The sequence below is a fragment of the Mustela putorius genome, unplaced genomic scaffold (assembly GCF_011764305.1).
Source record: "Mustela putorius furo isolate JIRA1106 unplaced genomic scaffold, ASM1176430v1.1 tig00000585_pilon_pilon_pilon, whole genome shotgun sequence".
Classification (NCBI taxonomy): Eukaryota; Metazoa; Chordata; class Mammalia; order Carnivora; family Mustelidae; genus Mustela; species Mustela putorius.
This window is the reverse complement of record NW_025421424.1, coordinates 4,455,289-4,472,246: the sequence shown is the minus strand read 5'-3', so window position 1 is coordinate 4,472,246 and position 16,958 is coordinate 4,455,289. Positions and strand designations below refer to the sequence as shown.

At 36.1% G+C, this 16,958-nt stretch overlaps 1 protein-coding gene across 1 annotated transcript in view; it reads left to right on the top strand.

Moving 5' to 3' along the window:
- Positions 1-16,958, top strand: part of MAN1A2 (mannosidase alpha class 1A member 2) — a 190,487-nt gene that overhangs the window by 132,745 nt on the left and 40,784 nt on the right. The window lies entirely within an intron of this gene.

The window sequence follows — 16,958 nt, the reverse complement described above, 5'->3', positions numbered from 1 at the left end:
GAGAAAAGCCAGTCACAAAAAAGGACAAATACTGTATGATTCCACTTTACCCAATCTGAAGTAGTCCAGACACAGAGTGGTTTAGAGGTTGAGACTTAAGTGAAAGGGGAATGGAGACTTACTACTACTCCATAGTCTAGGGATGATGAAAAAGTTTTAGAAATAGTAACAGTTGTACAACCCTGTGAATGCAATTAATGCCATTGAATGGTACATTGAAAAATGATTAAAGTGGCAACTTTAATATTACATATATTTTAGCACAATTAAAAAATTACAAAAAATAGTACCTTCTTCCTTGTTTTTCTTATCACAATAAATTTAAACTATTTTTTCAGAATATATTCGCTCTTAGCAGTTGTTAATTTTGAGAATGTTACAGAAAGAGCAGCAGTTGTTAATTTTGAGAATGTTACAGAAAGAGTTCTTCACTGGTTATCTTGGCAAGGGACTTTAAAATCCTAGGGAAGCCATCCTGATACTCTTTTAGCAGCTGTAGTCTTGACTAAATTGTCCAATTTGTTTCTTTTAATGTTTTTGTATATTTTATATCAGCTTCTGAAAAGTATATCAGATCCATTATTATCATTGAGCGCTATACATCTGTCATATCTATAAATAGTCTGCAAAACAAACAGTGAATACAAAAACTGAAATTTAACAATCCAGCTTTGGCTAACTGTATTGTAATTAGAATAATGGTAATGTCTGTGACATGCACATAGCGATCACAGAGAATAATTATTGGTAATTACCTTCAGGAAAAGTACTTGGCAACAGATATAAAAGAATATAGAAAAGAACCTAGATTTAAAGGCACATTATTAATATTTTCTCTCTTTTTTCCTTTGTTTTTTCATTAGTTTTCTAAGCACAGTTCTTAGCCTGTGCTATTTAATGACTAAAGTGAAGAAAACATAGGAAATTGGTCATTACTGATTCATTATGTTTTATACCACTAAATTAAAAGATTTTAGAAAAAACGAGGATGGGTATAATATTTGGAGTTAAAAGACTAACCCTGGATTTCCTGCTTAATAATTTAACATAATAACATAGGTGAGTTATTTAACTTCTCCGTGCCTTTGTTTCTTTATGTGTTTTCATTGACCTATTTAAGAGGATGATCATGTAGATCAATTTTATGACATACTATATTTGAAAATGTTTCATAAACCATGACATGATACAAATAGTAGCTTTTATTCTAGAATTTCCTATAAGAATGCTTCAAGAAATAGCTTTTGTTAGAAACTAGCCATTAACTTCATAACATGCTGAGACAGGTCATATGAATCATTGCTGTTTAGTAGTGCTTTATAATGTGTTATCCATTTCTGCATCTCTGAAGGATCTTGGAGTGACATGGTTCATCAGATTTGACACTGGGGCAGGCATGATTCAGTGGTTCAAGTAAGGAAGTCAGACTACTGGGTGATAAATTCCATAGTTACCAGGGATCTTGGGCCTCTGCTGCTTATTTATTAAGCATATAATCTTCTACTAGAGCAATAGTCTAGAAGAGCTGGAAAGAGAACTTTATTGTCTTAGTACTCAGGTAACTTACAACTAAATCTATAAACCCTGGCAATAATTCACAGACCTAAACAACATTTCCCCTAAGCCATGATGACGAAGACTTTTGACTTTCCTGGATACTTAACCTGTTACCTCACCTCTTTAAATTCTGTTATGTCTTCGTTATTTTGTTTTCATTCCTGTTCATTTGTTCATCCCTTTCTGCAGGTCTGTACCATGCCCAGAAATATGTGTGAGGCCAGAGCAGAATAGAAAATAACCTGTGTGTTATTTTAATGACTCTTTCTTCTATAAATGTCATGTTCCAAAGTACCATTTGTATTCTTTAATCATTCCATGAAAATGCTCATGGCTCAAATCCATTTTATATATTGTTAATTACGAAGTGTATACCCCCAGTCGCTGGATTTCCACATGTCTGATTGCTTGTTTGTCATATCCATTTAAATAACCATCTGGCACCTCCAGTTCGACATGCCCCCAATTCAGACTCCTACTTTAAACCATTTCCTCCTTTGGGATTACCAGTTTCCGTGAAGAGCACCATTCATTGGTCCCCCATTTGTCCAGCCAGAAATCTAGACGACATCTGTGATTCTCTTTCTTCACTTACGTTGGTACACACTTGATAGGTATCAAACTGAAAGAGTATAGTATTTTCAGAAAGATTATTTAAGATGTTAGTTCACTCTCCTTAGGAATGTTAGCAAAAGATTTCCAACTATGAAGTCTGTTTTATTAGTCTCTTCTTTTCTGAATTATTCCTTCATATCTTATCTAAAAAAGCTTTGCCCAAGCCAGAGTCACAAAGATTTCTTCCTATGTTTTCTTCTAAAAGTTTTAGAGATTCAGGTGTGTTTTCTTTTGTTTTGTTTTAAGATCATTTATTTATTTATTTGACAGAGAAGGAGAGATCACAAGTACGCAGTGAGGCAGAGAGAGAAGGGGAAGCAGGTTTCCTGCTGAGCAGAGAGCCTGATGCGGGGCTTGATCCCAGGACCCTGGACCTGAGCAAAGGCAGAGGCTTAACCCACTAAGCCACCCAGGCACCCAGAGATTTAGGTTTTATATTTCGGTGTGTGATCTTCTCGGAGTTGATTTTTATAGAGGTATCACAGTTCTTCCCTCTCTCCTTCACTTCTTGCCTCCCTTCCTCCCTGGGTATCGATTATTCCAGCACCCAGAATAATTGTTGAAAAGATTGTCTTTTCTCCACTGCATTGTCTTTGCACCTTTGTCAGAAATCAGTTGTACATATAGATACAAGTTTTTGAATTCTGTTCTGATCTGATGATCTATTTATCTGTTATTATGCCAGGACCATGCTGTTTCAGTTATTGTAGCTTGAAACCAAGTAGCGTTAGCTCTAAATTTTTCTCAACACTGTCTTGGTTATCTAGGTTCTTTGCACTTCCGTATTAATTTTAGAGTCACTCTGTCATTTTCTACAGAAAAGCCTGCAGGTATTTTGGTTGGGAAGTATATAGATCATTTGGGGGAATTTGACATCTTAACACTATTTGACAGTTGATATCTTCCAGTCCTTGAACAGGTTCTATTTATGTCTACATTTATTTAGGTATTATTTATGATTTCTCTCAAAAATATTTTCTCACACATGTTTCATCAGATTTATCTGTAGATATTTCTTATTGTTGATGCTGTTAAAAATGATTTTTTAAATTTCAGTTATATTTTGTTGCTAATATATAGAAATAAAATTGATTTAGTTTATTAAGCTTGTATCTGCAACTTTCTATACTTTATAGTTCTAGTAGTTTTTTTTTGGTAGATTCCATTGAATTTTCTTTATAGTCAATCATTATATCTAAGTAAACATAGCTTCCTTCTTTATTTCCAGCCTGAATGCCATTTATTTAAATTTAATTCATTTCTTTTTTGACCTCATTGCACTTGTTAGGAACTATGGTGCAGTGTTGAAGAAAACTGATGAAAATGAACAGCCTTGTCTTGTTTCTGATCTTTGGGAGAAAGCATTTAGTCTTACCAAGCTGTTGATTTCCTTGTAGATGCCCTTTATGTATTTTTCCTGGTTTGCTAAGAGTTTTTATCAGGAATGGATGTCAAATTTGTGTGTGTGTGTCTATTTTCTTCTTCTTTGGTTTATTGAATGTAGTGAATTACACTAGTTTTAAATGTTAAACCTGCTCTGCATTTCTGGAATAAGTCATACTTATTCATGATGTGTATTAGCCTTACAGTATGTTCTTGTAATAGACTTTTTTTTTTTTTAAGATTTTATTTATGTATTTGACAGCCAGAGATCGCAAGTAGGCAGAGAGAGAGGAGGAAGCAGGCTCCCTGCTGAGCAGAGAGCCCGATGTGATGACCTGAACTGAAAGCAGAGGCTTTAACCCACTGAGCCACCCAGGTGCCCTGTAATTGATTTGTTAAATGAGAAATATACTGCTCTGTAGCTTTCTTTTTTGTCTTTGTCTTGTTTTGGTATTGTTACGGTGCTGGCCTCAGAATGGGTTGTGAAGTATTCCCTCCTTCTCCGTTTTTTTTTTTTTTTTTTTTTTTATAAAAGTTTGTGCAGAATTGATAATTGTTTCTTCCTTAAATGTGTGATAGAATTTGCCAACATAACCATCTGGGCCTGGAGTTTTCTTTTGGGAAGGTTTTTTAAGTATAATTTCCATTTCTTTTCAGATGATTGTTCAGATTATCTGTTTCTTGAGAGTATTGGTAATTTCTTTGAGAGTATTTGTCCATTTCATATAGTTTTTCTAATTTGTTGGCATAAAGTTGTTCATAATATGCTCTTATTGTCCTTTTAATATCTGTAGATTTGGTTTCATTGGTTTTTGCCTTAATGTTAATTATTTGCTTTCTTTTACCTAGTTTGTGTTTAATTTGCTTTCCTTTTTCTAGCTTCTAAGGTAGAAGCTGAAGTCATTGATAGGAAACCTTTTTCTTTTTTCTAAAAAGGTTTCATGTTGTTAATTTACCCTTAAGTACTGCCTTAGGGCTACGTTTCTGGCATCTTATGTTTTCATTTTTATGTGGGTTTATAGTTATTTATCAAATTGGGAGATTTTTTTTTTAAGCCCTTATCCCTTCAAAGAATATATACACATAGGTGTAGCATCAACTAATTCAGATTCTTTTGAAAATTTGACCTGAAGCCAATTAGAGTTTAATTCATATGAAAGAACAGGCCCGCTAAGAATATTTATGTTATATTCAAACATAACTGTAGACAAATGTTTAACCTAATTAAAATAAAACTCTACTATTTTAGCTTAACATTAGTTGCAACTAGAGTGTTAATGAAAAAATTATTTTTCATAATGGCCCTTTCCATGAAATTACTTGAATATTTATTACTTTAAATGACTGGGGTTTTTCTGTAATGGATAATCTAGGCTTATTTTATAATAGTTTAAAATTTTAATTTCCCCTGCTTGTTCAACTTAATAAAATACAGAAAATTTGGAAATTGTATTTGCGGATTCTGTTGAACAGATGATTCTATTGAACAGATGAGATTTTTTCCTGGAAAAAGTAATAGCCAAGTAGTCTTCTATTTTATTTTTCAAATTTCCAAGGTATATAAGTGTCTAGTACATAAATATTTTCTTAATATTCATGGAATGAATTTCTGCAGTCATGTACAAGCTTGTAATAATTTTAAATTACAGATCCATGGATTTGATATGATTCCATCAGCATACCATATTTTTGTAAAGTAAAACTTAATACTGAAATAAATGAAGAGTGGAATAATGGAATAATTGAACTTGGAAATGCACCCATACAGTTACTGAAGAAGTTTTTAGCTCTGTGACTGATCAAGTGGCTTTTATCCCATAACAAATTGAATGGAAATATTTCCTATCCCATAACATTATTATAAAATTTTTAAAATTAAGAAACCTATTGGGTACTTAGTGAAAGCAAGGAAAAAAGTGTTCTCTATCATGCAACATACATTTGCTTATAAAACTCAAAATTAGTGTATTAATACATTGTAATTAGAATATTTGTATTTTATCTTACACAGCACTATAGGCAAGCTAATATTAGTGGAGAAGAATTAATGTATACCTCACATTAGATATATCCAGTTGAAATATTAAAACAAAAATAGTTTATATAAATCACACTATTGCAAAAATAATAATAAAATTAAAACCCTTATCTCTTCAAATAATTTTTCAGTCATGTCTCTCCAGAGATTCCAATTGTCCATATAATAGACCACTTAGTTCGCTGATACTTTTTTTTCTTTGTTTTTTTCCCCCCCTCTCTGTTTCATCTTGAATAATTTCTGTTGCAGTGCCTTCAAAGTTACTAATCTTTTCTTATGTATTGTCCGATCTGCTGTTAACCCTTCCACTGTATTTGTTTGTATCTCATACAGTAGTTTTCATCTTTTGAAGTTCAGTTTGGATCTTTTTATATCTTCCTTGTCTCTGCTTACCTGTTTGAACATAGGTAACACAGTTACAGTAACTTATAATGTTCTTCTCTGGTGATTCTACCATTTGTGTCAATTCTGGATCAGGTTGGACTGGTTCCTTGTTTTCGTCATTGTGAGTTGTTTCTTTCCTGCCTCTTCGCATGCCTGGTAATCTTGGACTAGATGTCAGACATTGTCAGTTTTATCTTGTTTGAGTGCCAGATATTTTTGTTTTCCTAGAAATCTTGAAGTTTTTTTCAGGGATACAGTTAAATAACTTGGAAACTCTTAGACCTTTACCTGTCTTAATTTTATGATTTATTAGGGGCATCTGATACATTGCTCAGTCTAAGGCTAATTATCTTCTGCATATTCTACTCTGATTGCCCTTGAAGTATGAATTTTCTTGTCTGGTTCATGGGAAGAGGCATTATTACCAGTAGGGTCTTTGTGAGCCCTAGGCAGTGTCCCCTGCAGACCTTTCATGTGGTTCTTTTCCCAGTCTCAGGCAGATTCCCACACGTGTGTGCTGCTCAGTACCCCACTGGATACTCAAGGAAATCCTTTACGGATATCTGATTTCTCTTTCTGTGCAGGTCTCTTTTCTCTGGTATCCTGTCTGGGAATCCTAGCTGCCTTGGACTTTCTGAGCTGTGCCTTATTTTTTCCTCCCTGTGCTTCTGCCTGGAAACTTTCTGGGGGTAGTCCTAGAACGCCCCTTGTTTATTTTCCATATCTCAGAGATCACTGTCCTTTATTACCTAATGCTCAGTGTCATAAAACCATCATTTCATGTATATTGTTCAGGTTTTTCTTTCTTTGTTTGACTTTTTGTTTTTTTTGTTTTTGTTTTGTTTTTTGGCTCTTTTAGGTTACAGGGTAAACTATTACTTCATCCTGGTTTAAAACCCAAGTCTTTTTCTAAGTCTATTTCTTTTATTTTATTTGTTTTTTTTCCCTATTTATTATTATGCATTCTTAAAATATCCTCCCCTTGTTGCCTTATGTCTTTTGTTTCATATTCTTTCTCTACTTGTTTAAAAATTGATATATATATTTTCATCTTTTCTAACAATTGCCCTTGAATTTTAACTTATGCCCTGATTATTTATATTTTTCTAATGACATTTAGAATTAATCATTACTGGATCTTCCTTTGAGCAAGATGAGAACTCTAGCATACTTATATTGCTCCATTGCCTAACCTCATCATAACCTTGTGGTTCAAAGTGTTAATTTCTTTGTTCACTATTACTTCTTGTATGACCCATTTTGTGCTCCTAGTTTTTAAAAACTATTATTATTCACAGACTGCCTCTTTTGTAGTTTTTTAAAAGTTGATCACCATACCCCTTCACCTCACTGCTACCTAGACGACCTTACTTCCTAAGTAAGAGTGAAAGTGAAGATCCTTATTTAGGAGATCTTTCTACCTGTAAGTTCATTTACTGAGTCACTGGACTTTATTTCTATTTTTCAGTCTCAGATCCTGTCCAGTATTTTTTCTTTGACCTGGGTCTTGTATTCTCTGCTCTTTGAACTCCTGAAGTTTTTCTTTTTTGGTATTCCCATTGTGATTATACCATGTGTTAAACCTTCAGGTTCCTTTCTTATTGCCAAAAAACCCTTCTATTTCACTCTGCTGTTCCTCATTGCCATAGCCCCTTCTAGCAGACACTCCAGCTTTCTTCTTCCTATCATGATAAAGTCTTTTGAAGAAATGTTTATATTTGTTGTTTTTTCTTATTTGCCTTCTGTTCACCCCATTTATTTATTTATTTAGAAAGATTTTAGTTACTAAATTTGACAGAGAGATAAAGACAATACAAGCAGGCAGAGCAGCAGACAGAGGGAGAGGGAGAAGCAGACTCCCCATGGAGCAAGAAGCCCAATGCACGTAATTAACTGAGCTAAAGGCAGCTGCTTAACTGACTGAGCCACCCAGGCACCCCTGTTCACTTCTTTTAATGCATTGCCTTCTGGGCTCTGCTTTCTCCCACTCCACTAAAAGTAACTTTTTACGTGGCCCAGCGACTGTCCTATAGACTGATCCAAAAAAGAACAGTGTGTTAGTTAGTTATTTCTGTATAACAAACCACTCTAAAATTTAGTGACTTAAAAGAATGTATTATTTCTTCAAAATCTACGGGTTGACTGAGAGGTTCTGCTGGTCTTGTCTGGACTTAACTCATGTGTCCAAGTGAGCTGGCAGGTTGTCTGGACACTGGCTAATCTAGCACGGCCCCAGTTGGGAAAATTCAGCCCTACTTTCGGTCTCTCACCATTTATCAGGCTATATACCATGCTTATTTCCATGGCAGTAACAAGGTCCCATAAAAAGAAGTGAAGCGCATAAGTCCTCTTGAGGATCAGGCTTGAAACTGGCACGATGTTACTTTTTACCACATTCGGTTAGATAAAACAAGTACAGTACCAGTCTGCTTTAAAAGGGATGGGAGGGACGCCTGGGTGGCTCAGTTGGTTAAGCCACTGCCTTCGGTTCAGGTCATGATCCCAGCGTCCTGGGATCGAGTCCCACATCGGGCTCCTTGCTCAGCAGGGAGCCTGCTTCTCCCTCTGCCTCTGCCTGCCATTCTGTCTGCCTGCGCTTGCTCTCTCTCCCTCTCTCCCTCTGACAAATAAATAAAATCTTAAAAAAAAAAAAAAAAAGGGATGGGAAATGGTTTCATATTCTTCTTCACTTAGCTTCTTAAATGTTCATATTCCTAGGAATTCTTATCTTTTCCACTTTTGCCTCACATACCTCCTCTCTTGTTAACAGCAGCTGGCCAACTAGGCTAGTCTCTGGCCTGCATTTATATGGCCTACCAGTTAAAAATTTTTTATACATTTTTGAAGGGCTTAAACAATCATTATCAACAACAAAACAGGAGCAGGCAACAAAGGTTATATATTATCTGTCCCTTTGTAGAAAAAATTGCCCTTCCACTCCCACCCCTGATGTAAATCAGTATTTCATTACTAATTTTGCTTGGGTTTTAAACTTATATCCCACCTCCCCACATACAGGATATTTGTCTCCTGGTTATTTGTAGGTATCTGAAACTCAGTAGGTACAAAATTGAGCTTATGATCTCTTCATTGTGATTCCTTATTTCATCTGTATTTTACATAATCTGGCCTGTGCCAGAAACTTCACAGTCTGGCCAGATTCCTGTCCTGTTGTTTTTACCTTCTTAGTAACTCCAAAATCTGTTCCTTCATTTCTTCTTCCCTTTGGTTAATTTGGGCCTTCCGTTCTCTCCCTCAGTTTAGTATCACCCTTACTGCCTCACCCTTCGCAGTGCTGTTTTATGGTCTAATCATCTCTTGCACGTACTCTTTATTCAATGTATTGGGCTTGTAGAAGGCCATTTTGGTTTGGCTATGTGCTGTAGGCCAAAGCCAGAATATAGGGGAACAAGAAGCAAGTAGGTGAGGAGGAAAGAAGCAAGAGTAAATTTAAACTCTTTTAAGAGAAAAGAGAAACGGGGTTTAGGTATTTGGTTATTTTTAGAAAGTACATTCTTGGTTTGTCTCCCTCTCTTGATTTCTTTCCTGTTTGCCCTCCCTTGCCCTGTGGTCCTCCGCTCTATTCCTTATGTTCCACATATGCGTGAAACCATATGGTAACTGTCTTTCTCTGCTTGACTTCACTCAGCATAATCTCCCTCCAGTTCCATCCATGTTAATGCACACGAGAGACTCTGGACTCCGGGGCCAGTAAACTGAGGGTTATAGAAGGGAAGGGGGTAGGGGGATAGGGTGACCAGATGATGGGTATTAAGGAGGACATGTGTTGGAATGGGCACTGAGTGGTACTTGCAACTAATGAATTGTTGGCCACTACAGCAAAAACTTAGGATGGTAACATATGCTGGCTAACTGAACATAATAAAAAAAAAAGAGAGAGAAAGAAAATACATTCTTACTACAGTCCCCTCAATAGTTGAAATACTATATCTGGATGCTGAGCTATAAGAAAATTAAATATTAAGGAAAACCTTAATATCAAGACTTTTGTGTGTATTTCTGATAATTCACATGAATGAAGTTTTGTAAGGTTTTTAAAATTATATTTCAGTGGATAGTTCATATAAGCAATTGAATATACTACAATTATAGACATCATAGTATTGGAATTAGGAAAATTTAAAAATGTACACGTGTAAATTTTATTGAAACTTGAAATAATGAGTACTTAAGGTAGTTAATGCATTCATTCTATAAACTTTTTTGTTGGACTTGTAAATATTAAGTGTTAGGTATTGTTATTTATCTCATAACTATTTGTTGCCCTAAACTGAAAAAGAGTGAAAGATTTTGAAAACGGAATCATTTTTTAAAAAAATGTGATCTAATTCATTTTAAAAAAGAAAAAAATGCCCCCTTTAAAAAAAAGGTTTATTTATTCATTTATCTATGGAGAGAGAGTGACTACGTTCATCAGTGTGAGAGGGTGAGGGAGAATCTCCACTAGACTCCCTGCTGAGCATGGACCCTGACATGTGGCTTGATATTATGATCCCAGAGATCGTTATCTGAACCAAAACCAAGAGCTGGATGTTTACCTGACTGTGCCAACCAGGCACCTACCCCAAAAAGAAAAAATTCAGGTTATTAATTGTGAAATGCTATTCACACTTGAAAATAGGAAGTCAGCCATTTAATAATTGCTCATTGAGCACTCTCTAAGTAAGAATTGTGCAAAGCATTGTAGGGTATTATATAAAGAAACAAGCCAATGAGTATCTCTTCTCAGGCTGCTCGTAGTTTTGCAGAGTCTGCTTTCCTTTAAGGCAACTCAGACTTACCAGCATATTAAACAAGGCCGTTATCAGACTCATTGTCTAATTTTTTTCTCTGATATATCAGTTTTAAATTCTATGTTTGCCAACTTTTCAGTGCAAATTGATCAGTTTTGGCTTTATACACTTATTCTCTTGGCACTTTTTTTTTTTTTTAAAGATTTTACTTATTTATTTGGCAGACAGAGATCACAAGTAGGCAGAGAGGCAGGTAGAGAGAGAGGGGGAGGCAGGCTCCCTGCTGAGCAAAGAGCCCAATGTGGGACTCCATCCCAAGACCCTGGGATCATGACCTGAGTCGAAGGCAGAGGCTTTAACCCACTGAGCCACCCAGGCACCCCCTCTTGGTACATTTTTTAAATACACTTATTTTAAACTTGTTTTCAGAAGGTAGCTGCACTATTTATTTATTTATTTGGTTTGAAGAATTCCAACTTATTTTATTTAAAAAATTTTTAAATTTACATTTTATTTTTTCTATTTTATTTATATTTTATTTTTTCAGTGTTCCAAGATTCATTGTTTTTGCACCACACCGAGTGTCCCATGCAATATGTGCCCTCCTTAATACCTACCATCAGGCTCGCCCTTCCCCCCACTCCCCTCCCCTCCAAAACCCTCAGTTGTTTCTCATAGTGCACTCTCTCATGCTTTGTCTCCCCCTCTGATTTACCCCAATTCACTTTTCCTTTCTAATGTCCTCCATGTTATTTCTTATGCCCCACAACAAGTTAAACCATATGATAATTGACTCTCCCTACTTGACTTATTTTGCTCAGCATAATCTCCTCCAGTTCTATTTGTTGATACAAAAGTTGGGTATTCATCTTTTCTGATGGAGGCATAATACTCCATAGTGTATATGGACCGCATCTTCTTTATCCATTTGTCTGTTGAAGGGCTTCTTGGCTCCACAGTCACGATTGTGACTGTTGCTGCTATGAACATTGGGGTACAGATGGCCCTTCTTTTCACTACATCTGTATCTTTGGGGTAAACACCCAGTAGTCAGTTGCAGAGTCATAGGGCAGCTCTATCTTAAATTTTTTGAGGAATTTCCAACACTGTTTTCCAAAGTGACTGCTCCAACTTGCATTCATTATTTACTTTTTCATGGTGTAGTACATTCTCCCATTCGCATAGTTGAGTTCTTTACTGATGAGTTTTCCTTATGTGCATTGGAGTTTTCATTTGTAAGTTCAGTTTCAGTGAGAGCTTCATGACGTGTACGTTTTTCTTTCCACTTTCACTACTTACTGCTCCATTCCTGGCAGTTTTATTAATGCTTCCATTGGCTCATCAGTTCAGAACTTGGGTCTTTTTTATACTGGAATGTCAGTTTTCCCAAGGATATAACACATCTGTTTGCTCAAATATGTAGCAGTTTATCCTAGTCTCAGTCTTGCAGCTGTTTCTGCTTCCTTTTGCTAGTCTAGGAAACTTAATTTCACACCCCGAGTTCCACCATGAGTGTGCTTTGAATCCCATTATGTTGGAGGAAGTAAACTTCTGGATGTATTTATTTATTTACAAAAAATAGAAGCTCCTGCTTTTAACACTGAGTTTCTTTGTATTTCTTACCTACTACAATTTTTATTTTGTTTTCAAGTGTGGAATATCTTTTAAATAATTATTTCATCCTTTGTTGTTGGTATGTGCTCTGGGGGACAGGGTGATCTTGTATGAAGTTAAAAGATCATCTTGACAATAGCCATTGTATAACAACTATTTTTGCGGGGGTCGGGGGAGGATGACGACAGAGAGAGTGGGAGAGAAACAATTCTAAGCAGGCTCCACACCCAGTGTAGAGCCTAATGGAGGGCGCTCAGCCTCACAATCCTGGATTACAGCCTGAGCCAAAAGCAAGAGTTGGACACTTAACCAACTGAGCCAGCAGGCACCCCATGACTATGACAATTTTTTAAAGGTTTTTCTATGTTCCCCCTAAAATCATCCTGAATTACAGAGTGGTAACAAGCTTACAAGTCCCACGCCATCCAGAAATACTGTAGTAAACCAAGATGCCCTAAGTTCCTATCTTCTTTGATTTTTATTGAAGATAGGACAACCTGAGAGCAGATCAGGAGACAGGGAAGGAGAAGTCATACATATATAGCATTAACAAATTGCAGAGTTATCCAGAAAGAACTCAAATTTGAGAAAGTTTTATTAGAACTTCTGCTTCATGGTGGAAGATTGAACTATAACTTCACTACTGTGGTCAACCATCTTCCTAGAGACCACAGTGAAATGGAAGTACAGAAAAATGTAGAAAGCAGTTAACTCAATAGAGTAAGGAGATTTGGAGGTAAGTGGGAGATCATAATGGGCAAGATTATTTAAACAAATTTGCTTAAACAAATTAGTGTAATGCACTGTAGCTGGGAGTGTGTGAGTAGACCTGAGAAAGGCGCAACCTAGAATATAGTAAAAGAGCACTATAAAAGGGTGACTGATGAAATTCCAGAATGATTCAGAGTTCATAAACAATAGGTAAACATAATTGAATAAATAAGTGAGGAGTAGAGTTAATGGTAGGTATTTATTGAAAGTCATTATAGGAAACAAGTGCTCCACTTGAAATTCTTTTTTTTTTTTTTTAAAGATTTTTATTTATTTATTTGACACAGAGAGAGAGAGCACAAGGAGAGGGAAAGGCTGAGAGAGAAGGAGAAGCAGGCTCCCTGCAGAGAAGAGGAAGCCCCATGTGGGACTCGATCCCAGGACTCTGGGACCATGACCTGAGCCAAAGGCAGTGGCTTAACCAGCTGAGCCACCCAGGTGCCCCTCCACTTGAAATTCTTATGCACCAACTCATCCTGGAATTTTCAGATAGACAAAACTCTGTAGCACTTCTTTTTAAAAAGTTGAGTGATTTCATTGAAGAGGAAGTTAAAATTTTCCATGTGAATATTAGTACCCCAGAATAAAGCCTCCCTTTATTCTAAAATTCAAGCAGATCCAGTTTCACAACAAATACCCTGTTCCTGACTCTAAGGCGAAACCTGGCAGTTGGCCTACCTTTCCTCAACTTTGCCTCCACAGAAGGCATCCAGTCAGAATTCCCACTCAGGAGAGAGACCTAGTGATGTTCACTAGACCTAGTCTGTTCAGTGGAAGAGTATCCCCTGTTCTGTAGAGGAAACCCCCACTAACTACCCAGAATTTTAGTCTTAACACAGATAAATAAACAGTGGTTGGTTGATGCAGTGGGATATCAAATAGCAGCACATACATACAACAACGTGGTTGACTCTCACAGAGCATTGAGATACAGAAGATAGCCACAAGAGAATATATAACATTTATTAAATACACCAGTAGACAAAGTTAAACAGTAGTGGTTGGGAGAGGGTATCAGATGATAACCATATAAAAAAGTGATTACATTTTTTTTAACCGGAAATTAAGATAATGGTTATTTTTGGGGATCTGGGAATAATAATTGAGAAAGGGTACATGAAAGGTTTTTGGGCACTAGCATTCTTCTGAGTAGAGATTATACAAATATTCTGTATAATGAATTTTATATGCTTTTCCACGTGTATGTTAAATTTCACAGTGAAAAATATTTAAAGTCAAAAGGGGATCCTGGAAGAGACTGAAGCAATTCCATAAACAAGCATACCTAGTTTTTTTTTTTTTTAAAGATTTTATTTAATTTGACAGACAGAGATAACAAGTAGGCAGAGAAGCAGTCAGAGGAGGAAGCAGGCTCCCTGCCGAGCAGAGAGCCCGATGCGGGACTCGATCCCAGGACCCTGAGATCATGACCTGAGCCAAAGGCAGAGGCTTAACCCACTGAGCCACCCAGGCGCCCAAGCATACCTAGTTTTTTAGAGAACTCTAAGATGATGATGTATTCATAAAATAGGAATACAGTACTATGAAAAAAGAAACAGAGAACAGAGAAGAGCTCACAGGTGAAAAGTGGCATTGCTTACAGTAAAACCACAGTGAAAGGACTAAAATAAAAACATTAAAAAAAAATCACAGGGGTGCCTGGGTGGCTCAGTGCATTAAGCCTCTGCCTTCGGCTCAGGTCGTGGTCTCAGGGTGCTGGGATCGAGCCCCGCATTGGGCTCTCTGCTCAGTGAAAAGCCTGCTCCCTCCCACCCCGCCTGTCTCTCTGTGTACTTGTGATCTCTCTCTCTGTCAAAAAATAAATAAAATCCTTAAAAATAAATAAATAATTCCAGAATATAGAGGAAGAAGACTAAGAGAGACTAAAATCTGAGAGTAGGGACGCCTGGGTGGCTCAGTTGGTTAAGCAGCTGCCTTCGGCTCAGGTCATGATCCCAGCGTCCTAAATATAAGGGACGTTCCCTGTCTACTCAATTCCATATTGTTTTAATATTTTACAAATATGTGTTATCTTTTATGATTTCCAGTAACTTTAAAATATTTAAGTCTGTTGGAACTAATTTAGCATCTGAGTGTAACTTAGCCTTTAAACCCATTGTCATATATTACCATCATTATAAAATTCTTAAATGTAAGTATGACAAGTATTAAAAGCTCTTAGAAATCTAATTGTGATCTTCCTCTACAGTCTGAGAGAAAACTGTGTTCTTTTCCTCTGAGTGTCTTCCCTAATACCCAAGCACTTTAAATGTTAGAGACTCAGAAGCCTACATAAGGCAGGGGGCTTTTTCTAGATGGAAAACAAAGGAGATCATTGAGCTCCCAAATCATTCTTGAAAGCCACTTCATATGAGTGGCTATTTTATGTGAACTTGACAGGTCATTTAGTAATAGAGGTCAGAAAAATGGTTATCTTTGGAAGTTGGAGTATTGATTGGGAGGGCCACATGAGGGAGATTTTGGAATTTTGGAAATGCTCTATATTTTTATTTTGGTGGATTTGTGAGTGTATAGATGTAAGAATTCATTCAAGTGTACACTTAGGTCTAAAGAAAAAAATGTGAGAAATAAGAGCATTTGAGATGCAGGCCATTGAGGATACAAGCGAATTCCTAAAGTATTAGAGATCATGTTTAAAGTGAATGGTGGCACTTTCCCCTGTTTATTTCTATAACAGAAGATGATTTAACCACATGAGTTACATGTATTCCAATAATGCATAAATATATACAGTAAAAATTGAAGGGCTACTTTCTTAGAGGTAATCACTGTGCACGGCTGTCTTTTCGGACCTTTTCTATGTTACAATAATATTCTTTAAACATACAAATTTTTAGTAGTATCAAACTGTGGTTTTCTGAAACTTGCCCTCCCTCTATTTAACAGCATATAATAGATGTATTCCCAGTAGCAGATGAAAGATTCACCTGATCCTCTTTAATGATTACGTGTTCTCCTACAGTCTGTTTATACTGTAATTTATGTAGCTACATCCCTAGACCTTTGAGGTTATCTGACGTTTTTATTAATGGATACAGGGCTCTGATGACCTTTTTTTTGTTTGTTTGTTTTTTTAACATCTATACTTGTGTATTTGTGCAAGTGTTTGTTAGAGGATAATTCCAGAAGTAGAAAATGTAGTTACATTTTGATAGCAACTACAAAAATTGCCCTCTGTTCCCAGCACCTGTGAACCGTAACTTTATCTACATTGGATGGTGTGAGTTTTAAAAAATGTTTGCCAATTAAATAAACAAAAATGGAACCTATTGTTTTAATTTGCTTTCCTCTGGTCACTAATAGAGTTGATCTTTCTTTCTTATTTTAATTATCAATTTGTGTTTCTTTTTTTAAATAATTTGTGTGTGCTCTGAAGCAGTTTTCCTTATTTAGTTATCAGAGTTCTTTGTATAGGGTATTAATCTTTATTTCTGTCATATATACTGCAAATACCCTATTCGATTTCTTGTCTTATAAATTCATTTATGGTAGCTTGTACCAGATGATGCTATAAATCTTTTCTTTTGGGTTTTGCCTAAGAACATTATCTGCTTAGGAAGGGCAGACATCTTCTTGTATTTTTTTCTGGAATACTTACAGTTTTGTGTTTTACTTTTAAATCACTGATCCACCACAAATTTATTTTTGTGAGCTTATGCATGTTCCCCCAAACGGATAGCCAGCTGTTTCATAAACCACCCAGTGGTCCATCGTTTCCTCACTAAAGTCGGAAACCAGTGCTGGTACTCTGTGAATGATTGACAAGTCATAAAAATGTGCTGTTTTTCTTTTTTGGGCAGGGAGGATGTGAGTTTTTAAGC